Here is a 7,500-nt window from a genome sequence, read left to right as displayed (position 1 = left end):
AAAAGAGAGCTAGGTGGGGACGGCATGAAGGGGAGCGCGTATCAGGCATATAGGCTAGAATTAGCAGGAGAAGGAGAGAAAGAGGAGGAGAAGTAGAAGTAGAAGTAGAAAAAGAGAGAGAAAAAATTGAAAACAACCGGAAAGAAGAAGTTGCGAGGGTGCTAGCGTGGCCAGCTTGAATAGGTGAGAAGACGGTGCTGCAGATGCCTATGGCCATGCTAGACTGAAAACGTCCTATCTCGTCTGATCTCGGAAGCTAAGCAGACTCAGGTCTGGTTAGTAATTGGATGGGAGACCGCCTGGGAATACCAGGTGCAGTAGGCTTTTGCGGCCAGCAGAGACTGCTCACGCCAAGCACTCTCCACACCAGAGGCAGGCCAACCTTTTGCTGCTCTCTGCGTCCTCGCCATTCCTCCCAACACTTGCCTGCGGGCTCAACTCAGGCAGGCGGCTTGGTCGGGCCATTCAGCTGCTGCAGCTTTGCCGGGCCTTTGCAACGCAGCACGGTTGGGTGCCTTGGCGTGCTGCACTTTGATGGGCCCGCCAGCTGGCCCGTGTGGCCGCAAGCCAGTGTGTCGGCAGGACGTTCTCCTAGCCTGAAGGCGCCGCATGAATGCAAGTTGTGGCATTGGGGCTGGTGTGGAAAGCGAAGGAAGAGAGAGCTGGCTTGCATTGCCTGCCTGACCCTTGTGCTGGCTGTGCTGAGAGAAGTGCGCAGCGTTGCAATGTGGAAAGGCAGCAGCGTGCAGGCGGCAGGCTGGTGTGAGGTGGGCGGGGCTTGCAGTTTTCCTTGGGGAGGTGGAGAAGAAAAAAGAGAGCTAGGTGGGGACGGCATGAAGGGGAGCGAGTATCAGGCATATAGGCTAGAATTAGCAGGAGAAGGAGAGAAAGAGGAGGAGAAGTAGAAGTAGAAGTAGAAAAAGAGAGAGAAAAAATTGAAAACAACCGGAAAGAAGAAGTGGCGAGGGTGCTAGGGTGGCCAGCTTGAATAGGCGAGAAGACGGTGCTGCAGATGCCTACGGCCATACTAGTCTGAAAACGCCCGATCTCGTCTGATCTCGGAAGCTAAGCAGACTCAGGCCTGGTTAGTACTTGGATGGGAGACCGCCTGGGAATACCAGGTGCAGTAGGCTTTTGCGGCCAGCAGTGACTGCTCACGCCAAGCACTCTCCACACCAGAGGCAGGCCAACCTTTTGCTGCTCTCTGCGTCCTCGCCATTCCTCCCAACACTTGCCTGCGGGCTCAACTCAGGCAGGCGGCTTGGTCGGGCCATTCAGCTGCTGCAGCTTTGCCGGGCCTTTGCAACGCAGCACGGTTAGTTGCCTTGGCGTGCTGCACTTTGATGGGCCAGCCAGCTGGCCCGTGTGGCCGCAAGCCAGTGTGTCGGCAGGACGTTCTCCTAGCCTGAAGGCGCCGCATGAATGCAAGTTGTGGCATTGGGGCTGGTGTGGAAAGCGAAGGAAGAGAGAGCTGGCTTGCATTGCCTGCCTGACCCTTGTGCTGGCTGTGCTGAGAGAAGTGCGCAGCGTTGCAATGTGGAAAGGCAGCAGCGTGCAGGCGGCAGGCTGGTGTGAGGTGGGCGGGGCTTGCAGTTTTCCTTGGGGAGGTGGAGAAGAAAAAAGAGAGCTAGGTGGGGACGGCATGAAGGGGAGCGAGTATCAGGCATATAGGCTAGAATTAGCAGGAGAAGGAGAGAAAGAGGAGGAGAAGTAGAAGTAGAAGTAGAAAAAGAGAGAGAAAAAATTGAAAACAACCGGAAAGAAGAAGTTGCGAGGGTGCTAGCGTGGCCAGCTTGAATAGGTGAGAAGACGGTGCTGCAGATGCCTATGGCCATGCTAGTCTGAAAACGCCCTATCTCGTCTGATCTCGGAAGCTAAGCAGACTCAGGTCTGGTTAGTAATTGGATGGGAGACCGCCTGGGAATACCAGGTGCAGTAGGCTTTTGCGGCCAGCAGAGACTGCTCACGCCAAGCACTCTCCACACCAGAGGCAGGCCAACCTTTTGCTGCTCTCTGCGTCCTCGCCATTCCTCCCAACACTTGCCTGCGGGCTCAACTCAGGCAGGCGGCTTGGTCGGGCCATTCAGCTGCTGCAGCTTTGCCGGGCCTTTGCAACGCAGCACGGTTGGGTGCCTTGGCGTGCTGCACTTTGATGGGTCCGCCAGCTGGCCCGTGTGGCCGCAAGCCAGTGTGTCGGCAGGACGTTCTCTCTCCTAGCCTGAAGGCGCCGCATGAATGCAAGTTGTGGCATTGGGGCTGGTGTGGAAAGCGAAGGAAGAGAGAGCTGGCTTGCATTGCCTGCCTGACCCTTGTGCTGGCTGTGCTGAGAGAAGTGCGCAGCGTTGCAATGTGGAAAGGCAGCAGCGTGCAGGCGGCAGGCTGGTGTGAGGTGGGCGGGGCTTGCAGTTTTCCTTGGGGAGGTGGAGAAGAAAAAAGAGAGCTAGGTGGGGACGGCATGAAGGGGAGCTAGTATCAGGCATATAGGCTAGAATTAGCAGGAGAAGGAGAGAAAGAGGAGGAGAAGTAGAAGTAGAAGTAGAAAAAGAGAGAGAAAAAATTGAAAACAACCGGAAAGAAGAAGTGGCGAGGGTGCTAGGGTGGCCAGCTTGAATAGGCGAGAAGACGGTGCTGCAGATGCCTACGGCCATACTAGTCTGAAAACGCCCGATCTCGTCTGATCTCGGAAGCTAAGCAGACTCAGGCCTGGTTAGTACTTGAATGGGAGACCGCCTGGGAATACCAGGTGCAGTAGGCTTTTGCGGCCAGCAGAGACTGCTCACGCCAAGCACTCTCCACACCAGAGGCAGGCCAACCTTTTGCTGCTCTCTGCGTCCTCGCCATTCCTCCCAACACTTGCCTGCGGGCTCAACTCAGGCAGGCGGCTTGGTCGGGCCATTCAGCTGCTGCAGCTTTGCCGGGCCTTTGCAACGCAGCACGGTTGGGTGCCTTGGCGTGCTGCACTTTGATGGGCACGCCAGCTGGCCCGTGTGGCCGCAAGCCAGTGTGTCGGCAGGACGTTCTCTCTCCTAGCCTGAAGGCGCCGCATGAATGCAAGTTGTGGCATTGGGGCTGGTGTGGAAAGCGAAGGAAGAGAGAGCTGGCTTGCATTGCCTGCCTGACCCTTGTGCTGGCTGTGCTGAGAGAAGTGCGCAGCGTTGCAATGTGGAAAGGCAGCAGCGTGCAGGCGGCAGGCTGGTGTGAGATGGGCGGGGCTTGCAGTTTTCCTTGGGGAGGTGGAGAAGAAAAAAGAGAGCTAGGTGGGGACGGCATGAAGGGGAGCGCGTATCAGGCATATAGGCTAGAATTAGCAGGTGAAGGAGAGAAAGAGGAGGAGAAGTAGAAGTAGAAGTAGAAAAAGAGAGAGAAAAAATTGAAAACAACCGGAAAGAAGAAGTGGCGAGGGTGCTAGCGTGGCCAGCTTGAATAGGTGAGAAGACGGTGCTGCAGATGCTTATGGCCTTACTAGTCTGAAAAGGCCTGATCTCGTCTGATCTCGGAAGCTAAGTAGACTCAGGCCTGGTTAGTACTTGGATGGGAGACCGCCTGGGAATACCAGGTGCAGTAGGCTTTTGCGGCCAGCAGAGACTGCTCACGCCAAGCACTCTCCACACCAGAGGCAGGCCAACCTTTTGCTGCTCTCTGCGTCCTCGCCATTCCTCCCAACACTTGCCTGCGGGCTCAACTCAGGCAGGCGGCTTGGTCGGGCCATTCAGCTGCTGCAGCTTTGCCGGGCCTTTGCAACGCAGCACGGTTAGTTGCCCTGGCGTGCTGCACTTTGATGGGCCCGCCAGCTGGCCCGTGTGGCCGCAAGCCAGTGTGTCGGCAGGACGTTCTCCTAGCCTGAAGGCGCCGCATGAATGCAAGTTGTGGCATTGGGGCTGGTGTGGAAAGCGAAGGAAGAGAGAGCTGGCTTGCAAGGATAAGAGTGGTCCGAGGATGAATGTGCTAAATTGGGGGAAGGCTAATTATAACAATATTAGGCGGGACCTGAAGAACATAGATTGGGGGCGGATGTTTGAGGGCAAATCAACATCTGACATGTGGGAGGCTTTCAAGTGTCAGTTGAAAGGAATACAGGACAGGCATGTTCCTGTGAGGAAGAAAGATAAATACGGCAATTTTCGGGAACCTTGGATGACGAATGATATTGTAGGCCTCGTCAAAAAGAAAAAGGAGGCATTTGTCAGGGCTAAAAGGCTGGGAACAGACGAAGCCTGTGTGGCATATAAGGAAAGTAGGAAGGAACTTAAGCAAGGAGTCAGGAGGGCTAGAAGGGGTCATGAAAAGTCATTGGCAAATAGGGTTAAGGAAAATCCCAAGGCTTTTTACACTTACATAAAAAGCAAGAGGGTAGCCAGGGAAAGGGTTGGCCCACTGAAGGATAGGCAAGGGAATCTATGTGTGGAGCCAGAGGAAATGGGCGAGGTACTAAATGAATACTTTGCATCAGTATTCACCAAAGAGAAGGAATTGGTAGATGTTGAGTCTGGAGAAGGGGGTGTAGATAGCCTGGGTCACATTGTGATCCAAAAAGACGAGGTGTTGGGTGTCTTAAAAAATATTAAGGTAGATAAGTCCCCAGGGCCGGATGGGATCTACCCCAGAATACTGAAGGAGGCTGGAGAGGAAATTGCTGAGGCCTTGACAGAAATCTTTGGATCCTCGCTGTCTTCAGGGGATGTCCCGGAGGACTGGAGAATAGCCAATGTTGTTCCTCTGTTTAAGAAGGGTGGCAGGGATAATCCCGGGAACTACAGGCCGGTGAGCCTTACTTCAGTGGTAGGGAAATTACTGGAGAGAATTCTTCGAGACAGGATCTACTCCCATTTGGAAGCAAATGGACGTATTAGTGAGAGGCAGCACGGTTTTGTGAAGGGGAGGTCGTGTCTCACTAACTTGATCGAGTTTTTCGAGGAGGTCACTAAGATGATTGATGCAGGTAGGGCAGTAGATGTTGTCTATATGGACTTCAGTAAGGCCTTTGACAAGGTCCCTCATGGTAGACTAGTACAAAAGGTGAAGTCACACGGGATCAGGGGTGAACTGGCAAGGTGGATACAGAACTGGCTAGGCCATAGAAGGCAGAGGGTAGCAATGGAGGGATGCTTTTCTAATTGGAGGGCTGTGACCAGTGGTGTTCCACAGGGATCAGTGCTGGGACCTTTGCTCTTTGTAGTATATATAAATGATTTGGAGGAAAATGTAACTGGTCTGATTAGTAAGTTTGCAGACGACACAAAGGTTGGTGGAATTGCGGATAGCGATGAGGACTGTCTGAGGATACAGCAGGATTTAGATTGTCTGGAGACTTGGGCGGAGAGATGGCAGATGGAGTTTAACCTGGACAAATGTGAGGTAATGCATTTTGGAAGGGCTAATGCAGGTAGGGAATATACAGTGAATGGTAGAACCCTCAGGAGTATTGAAAGTCAAAGAGATCTAGGAGTACAGGTCCACAGATCACTGAAAGGGGCTACACAGGTGGAGAAGGTAGTCAAGAAGGCATACGGCATGCTTGCCTTCATTGGCCGGGGCATTGAGTATAAGAATTGGCAAGTCATGTTGCAGCTGTATAGAACCTTAGTTAGGCCACACTTGGAGTATAGTGTTCAATTCTGGTCGCCACACTACCAGAAGGATGTGGAGGCTTTAGAGAGGGTGCAGAAGAGATTTACCAGAATGTTGCCTGGTATGGAGGGCATAAGCTATGAGGAGCGATTGAATAAACTCGGTTTGTTCTCACTGGAACGAAGGAGGTTGAGGGGCGACCTGATAGAGGTATACAAAATTATGAGGGGCATAGACAGAGTGGATAGTCAGAGGCTTTTCCCCAGGGTAGAGGGGTCAATTACTAGGGGGCATAGGTTTAAGGTGAGAGGGGCAAAGTTTAGAGTAGATGTACGAGGCAAGTTTTTTACGCAGAGGGTAGTGGGTGCCTGGAACTCACTACCGGAGGAGGTAGTGGAGGCAGGGACGATAGGGACATTTAAGGGGCATCTTGACAAATATATGAATAGGATGGGAATAGAAGGATACGGACCCAGGAAGTGTAGAAGATTGTAGTTTAGTCGGGCAGTATGGTCGGCACGGGCTTGGAGGGCCGAAGGGCCTGTTCCTGTGCTGTACATTTCTTTGTTCTTTGTTTGTTCATTGCCTGCCTGACCCTTGTGCTGGCTGTGCTGAGAGAAGTGCGCAGCGTTGCAATGTGGAAAGGCAGCAGCGTGCAGGCGGCAGGCTGGTGTGAGGTGGGCGGGGCTTGCAGTTTTCCTTGGGGAGGTGGAGAAGAAAAAAGAGAGCTAGGTGGGGACGGCATGAAGGGGAGCGAGTATCAGGCATATAGGCTAGAATTAGCAGGAGAAGGAGAGAAAGAGGAGGAGAAGTAGAAGTAGAAGTAGAAAAAGAGAGAGAAAAAATTGAAAACAACCGGAAAGAAGAAGTGGCGAGGGTGCTAGGGTGGCCAACTTGAATAGGCGAGAAGACGGTGCTGCAGATGCCTACGGCCATACTTGTCTGAAAACGCCCGATCTCGTCTGATCTCGGAAGCTAAGCAGACTCAGGCCTGGTTAGTACTTGGATGGGAGACCGCCTGGGAATACCAGGTGCAGTAGGCTTTTGCGGCCAGCAGAGACTGCTCACGCCAAGCACTCTCCACACCAGAGGCAGGCCAACCTTTTGCTGCTCTCTGCGTCCTCGCCATTCCTCCCAACACTTGCCTGCGGGCTCAACTCAGGCAGGCGGCTTGGTCGGGCCATTCAGCTGCTGCAGCTTTGCCGGGCCTTTGCAACGCAGCACGGTTGGGTGCCTTGGCGTGCTGCACTTTGATGGGCCCGCCAGCTGGCCCGTGTGGCCGCAAGCCAGTGTGTCGGCAGGACGTTCTCCTAGCCTGAAGGCGCCGTATGAATGCAAGTTGTGGCATTGGGGCTGGTGTGGAAAGCGAAGGAAGAGAGAGCTGGCTTGCATTGCCTGCCTGACCCTTGTGCTGGCTGTGCTGAGAGAAGTGCGCAGCGTTGCAATGTGGAAAGGCAGCAGCGTGCAGGCGGCAGGCTGGTGTGAGGTGGGCGGGGCTTGCAGTTTTCCTTGGGGAGGTGGAGAAGAAAAAAGAGAGCTAGGTGGGGACGGCATGAAGGGGAGCGAGTATCAGGCATATAGGCTAGAATTAGCAGGAGAAGGAGAGAAAGAGGAGGAGAAGTAGAAGTAGAAGTAGAAAAAGAGAGAGAAAAAATTGAAAACAACCGGAAAGAAGAAGTGGCGAGGGTGCTAGGGTGGCCAGCTTGAATAGGCGAGAAGACGGTGCTGCAGATGCCTACGGCCATACTAGTCTGAAAACGCCCGATCTCGTCTGATCTCGGAAGCTAAGCAGACTCAGGCCTGGTTAGTACTTGGATGGGAGACCGCCTGGGAATACCAGGTGCAGTAGGCTTTTGCGGCCAGCAGTGACTGCTCACGCCAAGCACTCTCCACACCAGAGGCAGGCCAACCTTTTGCTGCTCTCTGCGTCCT

The 7,500-nt window shown here is 53.7% G+C and overlaps 4 non-coding genes and 3 pseudogenes across 4 annotated transcripts; all 7 read left to right on the top strand.

The window, feature by feature from the left end:
- The first annotated feature begins 205 nt into the window (after nucleotides 1–205).
- On the top strand, nucleotides 206–324 carry LOC140406081 (5S ribosomal RNA; annotated as a pseudogene).
- A 690-nt stretch (nucleotides 325–1,014) lies between these two features.
- LOC140405879 (5S ribosomal RNA) lies at nucleotides 1,015–1,133 on the top strand. Its single transcript, XR_011938839.1, has one exon. It is a non-coding gene; the product is annotated as a 5S ribosomal RNA (ribosomal RNA).
- Nucleotides 1,134–1,823: 690 nt separating this feature from the next.
- On the top strand, nucleotides 1,824–1,942 carry LOC140406072 (5S ribosomal RNA; annotated as a pseudogene).
- A 694-nt stretch (nucleotides 1,943–2,636) lies between these two features.
- LOC140405916 (5S ribosomal RNA) lies at nucleotides 2,637–2,755 on the top strand. Its single transcript, XR_011938875.1, has one exon. It is a non-coding gene; the product is annotated as a 5S ribosomal RNA (ribosomal RNA).
- A 694-nt stretch (nucleotides 2,756–3,449) lies between these two features.
- Nucleotides 3,450–3,568, top strand: LOC140406064 (5S ribosomal RNA; annotated as a pseudogene).
- Nucleotides 3,569–6,492: 2,924 nt separating this feature from the next.
- Nucleotides 6,493–6,611, top strand: LOC140405905 (5S ribosomal RNA). Its single transcript, XR_011938864.1, has one exon. It is a non-coding gene; the product is annotated as a 5S ribosomal RNA (ribosomal RNA).
- A 690-nt stretch (nucleotides 6,612–7,301) lies between these two features.
- LOC140405877 (5S ribosomal RNA) lies at nucleotides 7,302–7,420 on the top strand. The gene has a single exon (XR_011938838.1). It is a non-coding gene; the product is annotated as a 5S ribosomal RNA (ribosomal RNA).
- Nucleotides 7,421–7,500: the final 80 nt, after the last annotated feature.

Source organism: Scyliorhinus torazame, unplaced genomic scaffold, assembly GCF_047496885.1.
Source record: "Scyliorhinus torazame isolate Kashiwa2021f unplaced genomic scaffold, sScyTor2.1 scaffold_246, whole genome shotgun sequence".
Lineage (NCBI taxonomy): Eukaryota > Metazoa > Chordata > Chondrichthyes > Carcharhiniformes > Scyliorhinidae > Scyliorhinus > Scyliorhinus torazame.
This window is presented reverse-complemented; position numbering and strand designations above follow the sequence as displayed.